At 36.7% G+C, this 17,554-nt stretch overlaps 1 pseudogene; it reads left to right on the top strand.

The window, feature by feature from the left end:
* Nucleotides 1-15,890, top strand: part of LOC107633460 (general transcription and DNA repair factor IIH subunit TFB2-like) — a 41,570-nt pseudogene extending 25,680 nt beyond the window's left edge.
* The last annotated feature ends 1,664 nt before the right edge of the window (nucleotides 15,891-17,554 follow it).

Below are 17,554 nucleotides of genomic sequence, written 5' to 3'. Positions count from 1 at the left end.
ATCTCATTGAGTCATCCTCTAATAAGTGAAGGAAATTCAAATGAGCTACACCAATCCTAATCCATAAGTCCTAACCACTCACTAATTAACTTAGTGGAAGCTAGAGTCAATGGACACCAATTATCAAGACTTGGACATTAGCAACTCAATTTTACCTAAGTTACCATCCCAAGCCAAGAACACAAAAATCTACTCTAACATCCTTCCAAGCATTTAATCAAATACTTGGAAGGCACAAAAGGAAAGAAAGATAAAATTGCAAGAAATATAGATCTATACTACTAATTGCAAGGAAAGAAATGACAAGAATTCAAATCAACAATAAAGGAAATCAAACATAAATTGCATTAAAAGGAAAATAGAAGGAACAAGAGTGCATCAACAACAAAGTAAACAAATACAAGGAATGAAATACAAAACTAGGAAAGCAAGAGTAGAAGAACAAGAATTTGTAAAGGAAAAGTAAATCAAAGCATGAATTAAACCTAGATCTAAGAAATCCTAATCTACACCTAACCTAATTCTAGAGAGAAGAGAGAGCTTCTCTCTCTCTAGAAACTAACTAAAGCATGATCAAAATTCAAACTATGTGCTCCCCCCCCCCTCTTTGACTCCTCTTGATTTCTGCATGTAATAGGCTCAGAAACGAGTTGGATTTGGGCTTGGGAATCCCAGAAATCGGCCCAACGTTTTTACTTTAATGAAGTCACGTGCGAGTTGGCATTTTACGTTCCACGCGTACGCGTCATGTCACTCGTACGCGTCGCCATGGCGACTTCAAATTCACACGTGCGCATCTGCCACGCGTGCGTGTCGATGGATGCACTCCAAATCCTTGATTTTTCCTGAGTCTACTTTACATGCTTTTTTCTTCACTCCTTTGATCCATTCCTATCCTTTTCAACCTGAATTCGCTAACAAACACATCAAGGCATCTAGTGGAATCAAAGGTGAATCAAAATTAACCAATTAAGGGCCTAAAAAGTATGTTTTCATATTTAAGCACAAATTAGAAGAAATACATGAAACCATGCCATTTCATGGAATAAATGTGGGAAAAAGGTGATAAAATCCCCTAAATTCAGCATAGAATGCACCACAAAATAGTGGTGCATCAAATCTCCCCACACTTAAACCAAGCATGTCCTCATGCTTAAACCAAGAAAGAGACAAAGGATATCATCATTTATTAAAATGTAAACTAACTATATGCAATCTACCTGCATGCAATCTATTTAAATGGATGCAATTACTTGGTCAAAATAAATCAACTTCCAAGAAAGCATATATAAGCATAAGGGCTAAAAGTATTAACAACCAAGCCAAAACACAATTGAATTGAGTTATTAAAGATTTTGCAAACTTGCAAGAAAAGTGATGATTCTAGGTGAAAACATGTAATTGAGCAATCGAACCCTCACCGAATGTGTATGCACTCTAGTCGCTCAAGTGTTTAGGGTTGATTCACTCAATTCTCCTCTAATCATGCTTTTCAAGATTTGTTTTTCATCTAACAATCAACAATTATTTCATGCATGCATACAATTATCATGAGGTCTTATTCATAGGTTGTAATGGGGCTAGGATAAAGGTAGGATGCATATGGTCAAGTGGACTTGATGAATCTTTGATTAACTTAAACTTCCCACCTAACCTATATAACAACCTATACAATTTCAAAGCTAACCTAACTACCCATTCTTCACTTTTTCACATACTCATGCATTCTTTTCTTGATCATAACTCATATGCATTGATTATTATTGAGCTTCACTTTGGGGCATTTTGTCCCCTTTTTATTTCTTTTCTTTTTCTTTCTTTTTCTATTTTTTTCTTTTTTTTTTTTTTGATATATATTTTTTCTTTTTTATTTTCTCATTTTTTTATTTTTACAATAAAGTATATACAAAAGTATCAATGCATATGGTTTTACATTTAATTAACGCATGAGTATGTACCCAATTCCCAATATTTTCAATAGAAATACAAAACACACCTTTTTCTCAACTAATGTCCCAAGTTTCTCCACGCTTGAATGATACACATACTCACTAGCCTAAGCTAATCAAAGATCCAAATAAAGGACATTTATTATTTTTCACTTTAAGGCTTGTAATGTGCTAAAATTAAGAATAAGTGGGTTAATCGTAGGCTCAAAGTTGGCTAATAATAGAAGATAAAAGGTAGGCTATTTGAGTAAGTGAGCTAAATAAAATGATGGCCTCAATCATATAAGTGCATGTATACACAAAATAATGGACATAAAGAATCAAACAAATCAAAGATTATAATCATAGAAAGAGAATAATGCACACAAGAAGGAAGATAAGTAGTTATAAAATGTAACCACACAATTAAGGTTCAAAACTCACTTGCTTGTGTTCTTAGTTCAAAAAATCATGTTCCACAAGATATAATTCAAGCAAGTTTGTTGAAAAAAATTTGAAAAATTTTTTTACTCAAATCAATTGGGGTCCCCTATAGATAAATTTCTTGAAAATTTTCATTATTTTGACTAAGCTTATTATTATATGCATGCAACAAAATGCAACACAAAATCCTAAAGGACCTAAAAATGAAATGCAAAAGTGTTGGGATTAAAAAATTGTCACCCAAAAATGCCGACTAGTTAGGCGACCTCCCCACACTTAAAAGTTTGCACCGTCCTCGGTGCATTCAAAGATGAGTAAGGGGTACGGCGACATGCCGAGTTGCCACCTTCAGCTGGTGGATCAACCGGTTGCTGCGTGTTCTTTGTCCCGCTTCCATTTTAGCTTATAATGACTCATCCTAAAAATAGAAGGCAGGATAGTAAGAAAAGTAAATGCAAAAGCAAGGAAGCATACATTGTTGGAATGAGGTAAAAACCACTAGAATGAAGTGAGTGAGTTTTGTGTGACATTAAGGAAGACTAGGTGTGTGAATTCTAAATTAGGTGCCCTTTAGAACACACACACTATCATAGAGAGCTATGTCACAATTACACAAAGAAAGTATGTGCTTCACTCATTCTAGTGTGCTTGAGATGCTCTAAACTCGTAGGTTAAGACAACCAAACAAGCAATAAAGAAGCATGAAAGCATTCAAGCCAAAAACATATGGATGCATATGATCAAGAAACACAATGCATTAAGATAAATGCATAACACCCATCAAGAAATTGCCTAATCAAAGAAAGAATTCAAATCACATAGTGGCCAAATCATGCAATTCAAAAGGTTTAAGAAGCTTGAAAGGCAATGTCATTCTCTTGGTGTTCACAAAGGTTAAGCATGAAAAATTCAAAACCAAGTAATAAATTATAACCTCAACAAAGAATCCAACAACGAATAACAACAACAATTATGCTAAAATAGCATCAAGTTAATAAGCAGCAATAAACAGCAAACAAAATTAATAATCCAACACTTAGTATGAAAACAAAAATTTAACAAAAAATAAAACTAACTAAATAACTAACTAACTAAAAGGAATTGTTATAAATGGTGTTTGGTAGTGTTAGATGATGGGTGAAGAAGGAAATGAAAAGGGAAGAAGAGAGGAGAAGGAAAGAAATGTGAAGAAGATGAGAAAAGAAGTGTGTGAGACAAGGCAAGCCTCGCGTGCGCGTGATGTGATGCGTACGCATGGGGGTGGTGAAATGGAAGCGACGCGTACGCGTGTGTCACGCGTACGCGTGTGTCACGCGTACGCGTGTGTCACGCGTACGCGTGTGTCACGCGTACGCGTGATGTCTTATTCAGAGAGGCGGCGCGTACGCGTGGAGTGACACATACGCGTGAGTGGAGGCACAAATCTGGCACACTTCACGCACAACTCTCGGGTTTTTGGCTGGGAAGTGAAAATTTGGGATCCACATGTACGCGTGGGTGACACGTGCGCGTGGATGGTCAAGAAAACGTGGGTCACGCGTACGCGTGGGTTGGTGCTCTATTTTTCAAAATTTTTCCGTGTTTTTTCACCAAACCAAGCATTCCAAACCTCCAAACAGCTACCAAAACACCATAAAACATTATTCAACATATTAAACTACCAACTAAACTCAACAAAACAATTAAAACATGAAATTAAACTAATTCTACCAATATTTACAAAAGAGAAAAAATGAAAAGATATTACCATAGTGGGGTGTCTCCCACCTAGCACTTTTATTTATTATCCTTAAGTTGGACTTATGGGGAGCTTCTCATCAAGGTGGCTTGTGCTTGAATCCATCCTTGAACATCCACCAATACTTGAGTCTCCAATAAGCTCTATTCTTCGAAATTAATGCTACCAAGCTTTGATGGAGTTCTTCACAAACCATGAGCTCCCAAAATTGATTCTCCTTGTGCGATTCGGGATCCCACACTTTGTTTTGACACCCATATTTAAATTGATCATCATTAGTCCATCCGGGTGGTAAGCAAGATGAACTCTCAATGAAGTGTCAAATTCTCCTTCTAGACCCACCTAATTGAGCATTAGTCCAACCCTTGTATCTCATCTTTGGTGTGTCAACCAAAATGAGCCTTGATTTACAACGCCAACTACGAAACATCCTTCTTTGTGCTTCATCTCACAAAGTTCCCTAATTTGACCATTCGTTTCAAGCAAGCCATATTCAAGTGGAACAATAAAGATAATAGAGATGACTCTTATCCACTCAAATGAAGGAGTAGATGACAACCTAGGCAAAGAAGCTTCCATGGGTCTTGATAAAGCGCATTTGACTCCCGTTCTTCTTTCTCTAAGGACCTCCACCTCTTCACAAGATTTCTCAAATTCAAGCCTTTGTTCATCAATTTTACCACCACCAAGAAGGTTTGATGTATGATCTTCATCACCAAGGGAACTCAATTCTTGCTCTATCTCGTCCAATTCTTCATATGAAATATGCCTTGGAGGTTGTGCACTTTCCTCCTCAACATCAAATTCAATCTTCTTGGAGGGGTTTTCTTTGACTTTATATTCCCATGGGGGTTTTGCATCTCCTAAGTCTTCAACCACTTCTTCCTCTTCTTCAGCAATCAAAGCTTCCTCCAATTGTTCTAACACAAAGCAACATTCCACATTTTCCACCGGAGTTTCCAATCTCTCCTTCATGCTATGCTCTTCGAATGTTTCTCCACATGTGGCCATGGAAGTTTCTTGAGTGCTCAAGCATTGGGAGGCTAATCGATTTACCACCGCATCTAAGGCGGTCATGAATTCTAGCACCTCCCTTTGCATCTTTTCTTGCCCTTGAAGTAGCAAAGTGAGAAAATCATCCATTGGGGCTTGGGGTGGATAGGAGGGTTCATTATTTTGGAGGAAGGGTTCATAATAGGAAGATGGTTCTTCTTGGTAGGGGTGTGGCGGTTCAACACTTTCCATTATCTTCACTTGTTGCGCAACACACTCCACGGTTGCTCCTCCACAATCATCCTTGGACATGTTTTGCTTGTGGCATGAATCCCATGAGTCTATCTTTTGACGGATGGTTGCTTGAAGCTGGTCCATTGATTCCTTGAGGTGATCTCTTGATTCTTGTTCCAAATTGCTAGCATAAGTGAGATCATATTACTCTTGGATCGATGGACATGAATATTCTTCCATGGAGGGTTGTGGTGGAAAGTAGAATTTATCTTGTGGGTGAAAATTTGCAAACATTGGAGGTGGCTTATCTTGGTAATAGTATGGAGGAGGTGGTTCTTGTAGGTGTTGAGGTGGGAATGGTAGTGGTTCCATGTGTGGTTCATATAGCTCATAGAGTTGTTGGTATGGTGGGTAAGGATTAGGGTCATATGAAGGTGTTTGGTAAAAAGAGACTTGTAAGTATGGTTGAGGGTTATGTTGAGGATGAGGTTCACAAGCATATGGTGGGGCTTGTTGGTAACTACAAGGGGGTACACCATAGCTATTGGATTGATATGCATTAGGGGTTGGATTATACCTATAAGAGACCGGAGGAGGTTGTTGCCAAGAAGATTGATCAATCCCTTGAGGCTCCTCCCAAACTTGATTGTTCCATCCTTGATGCATATCCTCATTGAAGCTTTCATTTCCTACAACATAATTGTAACCAAACTCATAGCCAAAAGGGTGAGAATTCATGATAGCAAGGGCAAATGAAAATAAAATCAAATAAAAAACAAAGAAAACTAAATCCTAAAACTAGCAAAAACTAACAAATAGACAAAAGGTAAACATATTCACAATATTCACATATATACAATAACCAATAACAAGACACATTTGCAATTCCCCGGCAACAGCACCTTTCTTATGAAGGAATTTTTCGTGGTTTAGAATTCCTTAATGAATTCTCATTGCAAGTATAGTTTCTAAACCAACAAATAATCCTCTCATGCAAAAAATTGTTTGTCATAAGTACAAACCCCAATAAAAATAACCGAAGTATTCAAACCTCGGTTCGTCTCTCAAAGGAATTGCAGGAAAGTGTTCTTGTTATTGGTTATGGATAGTATATTTTGGGATTTTGGATATGGTAAATTGCAAGAAAGTACATGAAATTCAAATGACAAAAAGGTCTTGGCAAGGGTTGATGGTTAAGGATCTTTATCCTTGTTACTAACCACAACATGATAATTGTAAGGATCAATCTCATTGAGTCATCCTTTAATAAGTGAAGGAAAGTCAAATGAGCTACACCAATCCTAATCCATAAGTCCTAACCACTCACTAATTAACTTAGTGGAAGCTAGAGTCAATGGACACCAATTATCAAGACTTGGACATTAGCAACTCAATTTTACCTAAGTTACCATCCCAAGCCAAGAATACAAAAATCTACTCTAACATCCTTCCAAGCATTTAATCAAACACTTGGAAGGCACAAAAGGAAAGCAAGATAAAATTGCAAGAAATATAGATCTATACTACTAATTGCAAGGAAAGAAATGACAAGAATTCAAATCAACAATAAAGGAAATCAAACATAAATTGCATTAAAAGAAAAATAGAAGGAACAAGAGTGCATCAACAACAAAGTAAACAAATACAAGGAATGAAATACAAAACTAGGAAAGCAAGATTAGAAGAACAAGAATTTGTAAAGGAAAAGTAAATCAAAGCATGAATTAAACCTAGATCTAAGAAATCCTAATCTACACCTAACCTAATTCTAGAGAGAAGAGAGAGCTTTTCTCTCTAGAAACTAACTAAAGCATGATCAAAATTCAAACTATGTGCTCCCCCCTGACTCCTCTTGATTTCTGCATGTAATAGGCTCAAAAACGAGTTGGATTTGGGCCTGGGAAGCCCAGAAATCGCCCCCAACGTTTTCACTTTAATGAAGTCACGTGCGAGCTACAACGCGTACGCGTGGGTCACGTGTACGCATCGCTTGGCATTTTACGTTCCACGCATATGCGTCATGTCACGCGTACGCGTCGCCATGGGGACTTCAAATTCACGCACGCGCGTCTGCCACGCGTGCGCGTCGATGAATGCACTCCAAATGCTTGATTTTCCATGATTTCTCCACTTTGCATGCTTTTCTCTTCACTCTTTTGATCCATTCCTAGCCTTTTCAACCTGAATTCACTAACAAACACATCAAGGCATCTAGTGGAATCAAAGGTGAATCAAAATTAACCAATTAAGGGCCTAAAAAGTATGTTTTCACATTTAAGCACAAATTAGGAGAAATGAATGAAACCATGCCATTTCATGGAATAAATGTGGGAAAAGGGTGATAAAATCTCTTAAATTCAGCATAGAATGCACCACGAAATAGTGGTGCATCAATCCCCCATACCAACTACCTTATGAGCCAAATGAACCATACATAGAACCACCCACATCCCAACACAATTACCCCCAAGAACCACCACCTCAATATACACCATCTCTATACCCATATCAAGAAGAACCACCTTCGTATTATGAGCCTTTTCTCCCAACCAATGAACCCTCCTATCCACCCTAAGCTCCCATAAATGATACCTTTAGTGTTATTTGCCAAGGACAACGAGAGCTTCAAACCACACTTACCTCTACTCTCACTGGTCTCACCTCTACTCTCCAAGCTCTTATATCCCATGTGGATCCACCCTCTACCCCCTATACTCAACCCTCGAGCTCTAGTGCACTTTCTTTTCACCCATATCCATCAATCCAAGAGCAATACGATCCCAATTATGCTGGTAACATGGAACAAGAGAGAAGGGATCGTCTTAGAGACTTAATGGATCGGATTCATGCATCCATACTTCAAAAGAAGCAAGAGGAGGCCCAAAAGGTGGGGGTATGAGAGACCCTTGAAAATGAAGGAATAGTTGAAGAATTACGGGAGGTTGAACAAGAGAGAAGTTTCATCATTGAAGACAACTCTACACCAAGTGACAATAGGAATCTTGTTGAATCTTCTTCCATCAGATGTGAAACCAATGTTGAGAAGGAATGTATACACCCTCCAATACATGACTTGATCAATGAGGAAGAGTTAGAAGAAGTTAACAAGAAAGTGGGAATTGAAGAAAGTTGTCAAGAGGTGAAAGTCATCAAGGAGGAGTTGGATTTTATACTAGAGCAAGTGGAGAAAGCCGAAGTTAGTGAAGAAGAGGAAGTAGTTGAAGATTTAGGAGATGTCGAACCTCCATGGGAATCTCAAGTCATAGAAATTCCTTCCAAGAAGCTTAAAACTGATATTGAGGAGGGTGTACAATCTCCAAAGCATATCATAGTGGAAGACTTTGAAGAAGTTGAAGAAGCTTGCCAAGAGGTGGAAGTAGTCAAGGAAGAGCACAAGGGAGTGGATCTTGAAAGATCATTAAAAACACCTCTCTCCAAGCCATTACCATCTAACACAACATTCAAGTGGGTAAAAGTCTTATCCTTAAACTTTACTTTCTCATTTGAATATGGTTTGCTTGAGATAAATGGTCAACTTAGAGCTCTTTATGGCTTTAAGAGCAAAAGGGAGACGGTTAGTAGTTGGAGTTTTCATACAAGGTTCAATATGATTGCATGCTCAAAGTCTAAGTGCAAGGATTGGTGTAGAGCTCAATTGAATAGGTCTAGGAAGTTGTTTGGATGCCTCAGTGAGAATTTGGATTGCTTGCCACCCGGTTGGAATAATGATGATCAACTTAAAGACGGGTGTAGGAACAAGATTTGGGATGTCAGCATACAAGAGGATCAACTTTGGGAGCTCAAAACTTGTGAAGAACTTCACCAAGGCTTGGTAAATTCACTTGAAAATGTTGGAGCTTATTGAAAGTCCAAGCGTTGGTGGAAGTTTCAAGATGAGTTCAAGCACAAGCCACCATGATAAGGAGCTCACCAAATGTCCAACTTAAGGACTTTAACTACAAGTGCTAGGTGGGAAACACCCCCACCATGGTAAATTCTTTCTATTTTCTCTTTTATTTATATTGGTAATAAGTTAAATTTTCATTTTTAGTTAGGTTTATTTAGTTTACATTGTGATTTCACTTGTTTATTAATGTTTGATATTACTTTGGTAGCCTGTTAAATTAAAATTAAAAAAAAAAAGAGGCTTGCACGCGTACGCGTGACCGACGCGTACGCGTCAATGCGCAAATTTGGTTCGTGCCCAAACCGTGCTGAAACGGCGCGACGGTGCAGCTTGGACAGTAAGTTGTGCCAAGACCACACTGGTGGAGTGCCAGGTGCACAGCACAACCCACGTGTGCGCATCGCTTACGCGTACGCGTCATTTACAATTTTGGCCATCCACGCATACGCGTGGATGACGCGTGCGCATTGACGCCAAAATTTTGATGGTCCAGTAATAAAACATGAGAGTTGTGTAGGTACTGTGCGAGTGATGTGTGAAGAGCACAATTCACCGCCACGCGTAGGCGTGACTGACGCGTACGCGTCACCTTCTAATTTTTGCTTCTCACGCGTACTCGTGACCGACGCGTATGCGTCGTATCCCCATTCCGCAACCCACGCGTAGGCGTGGACGACGCTTACGCGTCGCTTCTCTACCCGATTTCTTTCTCCTTTCTCTTTCTTTCTTCCTCCTTTCTTATTTTATTCTTCTTCATTTCTTTAACTTCTCATCCTTATCCTCTTTCATTCTCTTTTACTTATTGCATTGGCATATTTTCATTCATTGCATTTTAACTTTGTGCATATTTTTATTTTCTTTTCTAAGTTTGCTATTTTTCTATTGGTATTATACTTTCTTACCCACCTGTTGAATATTTTTTTCCATTGCTTTGGCGCTTAGTGACCTGTTTTATATTGTTGGGTGATATTATTTATAGTTCAATGCTACTCTTTTATGACACTTGTATTCCTTTTGCATTGATATGAACTTATGTTGTCTTTCATGACCCACTCTCTCACTCTCATTGTTGCATTTCTTGCACTATTGATATGCCATTTGCCTATATTACTTTCCCACTTGCATGTTGTAGCTACCATGTAGTTGAGAACCTCATTATTATTTGGCATTAGCCCACCCATATTTTATTTGTTTGCATATCTTTGTTTGTGGGTTATTCTTCTTCCTTTTTCTCTTCTTTTAGGATAGCCACCAAGAAGGGACACGGAACACTTCTAAATGGGGCGACAAACAAGTACCGCTGCACCATCTTTTGAGAAAAAGTATCAGTTGTAGCCACCCATCCACTTGCCCATCTTTTCATGCACCGAGGACGGTGCAATCTTTAAGTGTGAGGAGGTCGATACCGACTTCCAATGGGTAACTACTTCTTGTCTCAATACCAATGTTTAGTTTTCTTTGTTAATGAGTTGATTGCATGATAGATTGCATGGTTAGTTAATTGCTTGCATTTTGCTACCACTTGGTTGAAGTGATGAATTCTTTTCCAAGAAACTATTTTATAGCATTTCACTAATTTGAATTAAAGTTTCTGTTGAACTTGCTTGAAGAAATTTATTTTGGAACATGGTTTAGAGCTCGATCACATAAAACCAGTGAGAATTTTGAACCTATTTGATTGGTTGCATTTTATCAACCAATACTTTGTTTTGGTGTGTGTTGTTCTTTCTAAAATTGTGATCTTTGTCTTGCTTGATTCTATATTTCCATTGTTTGATGTATGCATGCACCTACGTGATTGAGGCCTTTGCTTCACTGAGCTTACATACCCATATGGCCTTACCCTTTCATTATCCTTTGCAAACCAATGTTGAGCCTATTTTACCCCACTTATTCTTTATTTTAGCACATCATTAACTCTAAGTAAAATACAATAATATCCTTAATTTGAATCCTTGGTTAGCTTAGACTAGTGAAAGTGTTCATGATTTAAGTGTGGGGAAGTTGGGTTTGGCAATATTTGGTTTGGGAATTGAGTATGTTAGACTTTTTTTGTGAAAATGTGAAAAGAATGTTGAGGACATGTTCATGCATTCAATACCTTAATCATATGCATTGAGAAAAACAAAAGAAAAGAAAAATAAGAAAAAAAGAAAAAAAAAAGCAAATAAAAAAGGGGACAAAATGCCCCAAAGTAAATGGTGATAGCAATGCATATGTACTGGACTCAAAATTCGAATGCATGAATATGTGGTAAACATAGTTAATGGGTAGTTAGATTTTATATTCTGATTACATGGATTGTCTTAAGTTAGGTGGGAAGTTTAGGTTAATCAAGGATTCAGATTTTTGTCCACTTAACCAAATACAATCCTACCTTGACCCTAACCCCATTACAACCCTTAAAAGACCTCTTGATATGTGTATTCGTGCATTAAATTTTTGTTGATTGGTAGAAGAAGAGCAAGTCTTAGAAAGCAAGATTAGTAGAGAATTGAGAGATTCGAACCTCAAACACTTGAGTGATTAGAGTATATACACTTCCGGTGAGGGTTCGATGCTCGATTCTTTGTTCTCAGCTTTCACGAGCTTTCTTCTTGCACGTCTACTTGTACTTTATTTTGGAATTCAAATTAGTGGAATTCAGTTCATATTTGTTTTTGGAAGGTTGATTTACTCTTAACCAAGTGGGAAAAAGCATTTTTCATTTAGTTGCATTCATATAGATAGGTTGCATTTCATAAATTCTACCATTCCTCTTCACCTCCTTTATAGCTTCTCTTGAGCTTAACATGAGGACATGCTAATGTTTAAGTGTGGGAAGATTGAAAAACCACTATTTTGCGGTTTATTTTGTATTAAATTGAGTGGATTTTATCCATTATTCTCACACTTATTCATATAATTTGTATGTTTTACATTTTCCTTCGTAATTTTGTGCTATAATTGAAAATATGCTTCTTTGGCCTTAAATTCGCTAATTTTAATCTTCTCATATTACCATTCGATGCCGTGAAATGTGTGTTAAGTGATTTCAGGTTTTCCAGGGAAGGAATGGCTTAGAGGATGGAAAGGAAGCATGCAAAAGTGGAAGGAACACAAGAAATAAAGTATTTCAGAATCTGGTAGCGACGCACATGCGTGGGTGATGCGTACGGATGACCGGTGCAACAGACATAGGAGCACATTCGTGGCTAACGCCTACGCGTGGCTAGTGCCGAAGTCCAGTGACACGTACGCGTGGCTAACACATACGCGTGACAGAGCGTCACATGTTGCATTAAACAGAGAACGCTGGGGGCGATTTTTGGGCAGCTTTTGACCCAGTTTCAGGCCCAAAATTATAGATTAGAGGTTGTAGAGTAAAGCAGGGAAAACACACACTTCTCATTCATTCACACGTTAGGTTTTAGATGCAATTTTCTAGAGAGAGAGGCTCTCTCCTCTCTCTAGGTTTAGGATTTTTAGTTTTATCTCTTCTAGAATTCAGATTTCCATCTTGCTTTAATTTAGTTTCTATTTTACATTCTATTATTCTAGCATCTTAGTTTATCTTTTCTTGTTGATTTTTTCTATTTTCCCAATTTAGTTTATGAACTCTTCATGTTAGATTCAATTTCCTTTTTAATGCAATTTGAGGTATTTCATGTTTATTGTTTCTTTCTTCATTTTTTATTATTGATTCCTTGCAATTGTTAGTCTTAGATTTTACATTCTCTTATTACTTTTCTATTCTTTTATTTTGTGCCTTCCAAGTGTTTGATAAAATGCTTGGGAGAATTTTAATTTAGATTTTTGTATTCTTAGCTTGGATTGAGTAATTTGGAGACTCTTGAATTGTCAAAGTCTCTTGTTGGTTGGGGATTGAAAGTTGCTAGTTGGCTTGAGCTTCACTAACTCTAGTCTTTGATTAGGACTTGTGAACTCAAGTTAATTTGCTCACTTGACTTTCCTTCAATTGTTAAAGGTTAACTAAGTAAGAGCAATTTGCAATTACCATCACAATTGATAATGATAATGAGGATAGGAATTCCGATTCTCAACCCTTGCTAGGACTTTTCTTAGTTGTTAGTTATTTTCTTGTTATTTACATTCCTTGCTTATTAAACTCAAACCCCAAAAAGATACAATCTTATAACCAATAATAAACATACTTTCCTGCAATACTTTGAGAGACGACCTAAGGTTTGAATACCTCGGTTAATTTTATTGGGTTGTATTTGTGACAAACAATTTAAACATTGATTGAGGTTTAATTGTTGGTTTAGAACTATACTTGCAACGCAATATTTTTGTAAAAATCTTTACCGACATTTTTCCTCCGTCAAGCCTCAGACTAATGGCTTCCTTCATTTTATTTCCCCAGCGATTTGTGGTTTTGGAAACACATTTTAGAGTCTATGCATACTCTACTTCAAGATTACATTGTGAGATTTTGCGGATTTTCTCAAAGTATGCCAAAGAATAATATCCAAAATGCTATATTCTTACGAATATAAGTTCTTCTTCCTAGATGTTATTTTATTACCAATTTTGTTTTTTTTTAATATCCAGTAGATAATTAATTATGATGTATACAGGGTATTGTACCAACTCCCAAAACTTATTGTCAGAGCTATTACAAAAGAAAGTTTGTATAATACTTTTGAAAGTGGCATTACATCAGAGCAGGTAAGCATTAGAAAACCAAAAATTTTTTTCAAGTTTTTCAAGATATGGAATTCAGAAGTCAGAAGGATGAGTGATGAATCCATATTTTACGATATATTTTGGTTTGATTTGAGTAGATTCCATCACATAAACCCACATTTATTCACCTAAATTGCATACTTTTGAGATTTCTTCCTAAATTGTGCTTGAAAGTGAAAACATGCTCTTTTGTGCTTAATTTAGTCAATTTTATTCACTTTAATCCCATTTGATGCCTTTATGTATTTGTTAAGTTATTTTCAGGTTTCCAAGGCAAGTATGGGTTGAAGAAGTGAGAAAAAGAGCATGCAAAAGGGAAGAATTCAAGAAATGAAGGATTTGGAAAGCTACTAGCCCTGACCTCTATGTACTAAATTGGTCATAACTTGAGCTACAGAGGTCCAAATGAGGCGGTTCCAGCAACATTGGAAAGCTAATGTCCGGGACTTCAAAATGATATGCAATTTGTTATGGTGGACATAATTCGAAGTGTGCGTACGCATAGGTACTTGTGCGTACGCACAAGTCAGGATTCAGCATGTGTGCGGACGCACACATCTGTGCGTCCGCACAGGTCCCTACACGTGACCTCATTAACTGCAACTTGCTGGCAGCGATTTTTGGGCCCCAAAACCCAATCCAACTCATTTTTTGAAGCTATTTAAGCCAAATTGAAGAAGGATTAAGGGGGCAATTAGGTTTAGTTTTTATTATGTTTTCTCTTAGTTTCTAGAGAGAGAAGCTCCCCCCTCTCTCTAGAATTAAGGTTTTTAACTTAGTTTCTTTTTAATTTCAGCACTTTAATTCTTGCTTTAATGTAGTTTCATTTATGTTTTATGCTTTCTTTTCTTTATCTTCTTCATCTCTTTTGTTATTTTCTCTTTTATGGCATTTTTCATGTTATGAACACTTTTGTTATTCTAATTCCAATTAATGCAATTTTATGTTTCCATGTAATTTATTGCTTTCTTTAGTTGTCATTGTCACTTTCTTGTTTTGGTAGTTTTAGAATTTGTTTTATTGTAATTTAATATTATTTTATTCTCATGCACACCAAGTGTTTGATAAAATGTTTGGCTTAGTCTCTACTTAGTTTTTCTACTCTCTTGGCTTGAAATTGTTGACTTTGGTGATCCTTTAGTCATTGATGTCCATTCTTGTTTGATATATTAGAGTAGTTAGTTGCAAGGTTGTCAAACTCGTGAGTCTAAGTAAACTTATGGAGCTGACTTAGACTCGACTCACGAGTTAACTCGTAGACTCGTACGAATTCACCTGTTATGAAGTTTATACACACACACACACACACACACATATATATTATAGATAATGTATATTTATTCAATTCTAACCCTTCAAAATTAATAATATCAATCTTAAAGTACATAATAAATTAAAATAATAGCATACATTATAACAAATACTTTAAAATACACATTCAAATTCTCTATAATTATTCTTATACAAATACAACATAGAACACATAAAATTAAAAATTCTAAATCTATAATACTAAATCTTTAATTGAACATTGAACAATATCAAATAATCAAATTAACTCTAATCAAAATAATTAATTACTAATCAGCCATAAATGGATAAACTATCTGACCATCTAACATAAACGATAAGCAATAGGCTAAAATTAGAAGCAATAAAATTTTAAAAGCAAAAAAAAAACTAAATCAAGAAGCAAAGGCTCAAAGAAAGGGCAAAAGGCATACAAAAAATAGAGGATACAGAAGAAAAGAAGGGGCAAAGTCCCAGTAACAGCAAATCAAAGACAAGGGTGCAGCAGGCAGCGGTGGTGAGGGTGCAGCAGCAGCACGAAACGATGGCGACAAATAGTCATGGATTTCACAACGGTGCAAACCAGAGTAGAGATAGGACTGTAGGAGAAGTAGTTGAACTCGTGAATGGTGATAGCACGATGGAGTTGCGGATAGTGGAGATGTGAAGAAATACAAAGCAGAGGGCAACATAGGTAAAATTCACAAAGATAATATGGCACAAATCAGAGCAGAGGTAGCAGACGCAGGTGAACAACGGCAGCTCGACGGGGAACGGCGACTGCGACAGAACATGGAGAAAGTGAGACTTGAGTGAGTTGTGAGTGAGTTTTCTTTCATTCTTTGGGAGTGTTATTGTAACCCTAATAAAAAAAAGTGTTTTTTTGGTTTCAAAATGACGCTTTTCTGAGCAAAAATGAAGAAAAATACAAACTCGCTAATTCGGTCCTAGACTCATGAGTTTGTCCGAGTTTGACCAAGTCTAATCGAGTCAACTCGATTTCATATCTAAACTCATAAACTCGTACGAGTTTACTAGTTAACTCGAGAGTTTGACAACAATGGTTAGTTGATTTGGTCTCCCTTGACTCTATGTGACCCCTTAGTGTTGACATAGGACTTAGGGATTGGAATTAACTATGCCTATTTGACTTATCTTCGATGTAAGGTTGACTAAGTAGGATTAACTCTTCATAATCATCATGTGTTTGTGGTCAATGTCTAGGATAGGTAACCTTAGCTCTCAATTACTTGCTAAGATGTTTTCTTGCATTTGAAGTTTCCTTTCCTTGCATCTAATTACTTTGACTTTTATTGCTTTGATGTTTAATTTCTTGTATGTTTAGTTTTCACACTCTTGGTTGAGAAATTGGATGTTTGGTTGGAATTGAGTTGTGGATGTCCATTCCGCATTGTGTGAGAATAGTTAATTGATTTGGTTTCCATTGACGCTAGTCTTTCGCTAAGTAATTAGTGAGTTGACTAGGACTTATGGATTGAGATCAATTATGCTCTTTTGACTAATTCTCAAGGAGGATTGACTAATTTGGATTGATTCCACACAATTGCCATGTTTGTGGTCCACAACTAGGATAGGAATCCCTAATTACCCAATTCTTGCCAAAATTCCTTTTTAGCAATTAATTTCCATTTTCATTGCTTTAACTTTTACTTTCTTGCATGCTAAGTTACTTCATTGCTATTTACATTTCTTGCTCTCTTGCTTGCATTCACAATCCCCATGCTCTCTCCCATAGCCAATAATTGTACATTTCATTGCAACTCCTAGGAAAGATGACCCGGGAGTTAAATACTCTCGGTTATTTTGTATTGGATTTAATATTTGATCTTGGGAACTCATTGTTGGTCTAGACTATACTTTCAATGATGGAATTCTATTTTGTGAAAATCTAGACTAACAATAGTTCTCATTATCAAATTTGGCACTGTTGTCGGGGAGTTATAATGGTGTATGTTATTGGCTATTGTATATATGTTAATATGTAAATAGCTTGCTTGTTGGTTGTCTTTGTTTATGGTTAGGATTGGGATTCCGGAGGACATTTGACATTCTAAGCATTGGTGGGGAAGTCAAGCACAAGCCACCATAGCAAGGGGTCTCCCAATTGTCTAACTTAAAGACATTAAATAAAAGTGTTTGGTAACACCTTTCTAACCTTCTCTTTGTACATAGTTTCCATTTATTGCATTTTGTTTCTTGTAGATAGCTTAGGTTTAGTTTAAATTCAAGCTTAATTTGATTAGATTTTAGTTTAGATTATATGTTTTTTATGAATAATATGTTTTGGGGTTGAAAAGCTATTTTGGATGT

Source organism: Arachis ipaensis, chromosome B3 (genome assembly GCF_059453495.1).
Source record: "Arachis ipaensis isolate K30076 ecotype BB chromosome B3, ASM5945349v1, whole genome shotgun sequence".
Taxonomy (NCBI): Eukaryota; Viridiplantae; Streptophyta; class Magnoliopsida; order Fabales; family Fabaceae; genus Arachis; species Arachis ipaensis.
Note: the sequence above shows the minus strand (reverse complement) of the source record. Positions and strands in the feature narration are given on the sequence as shown.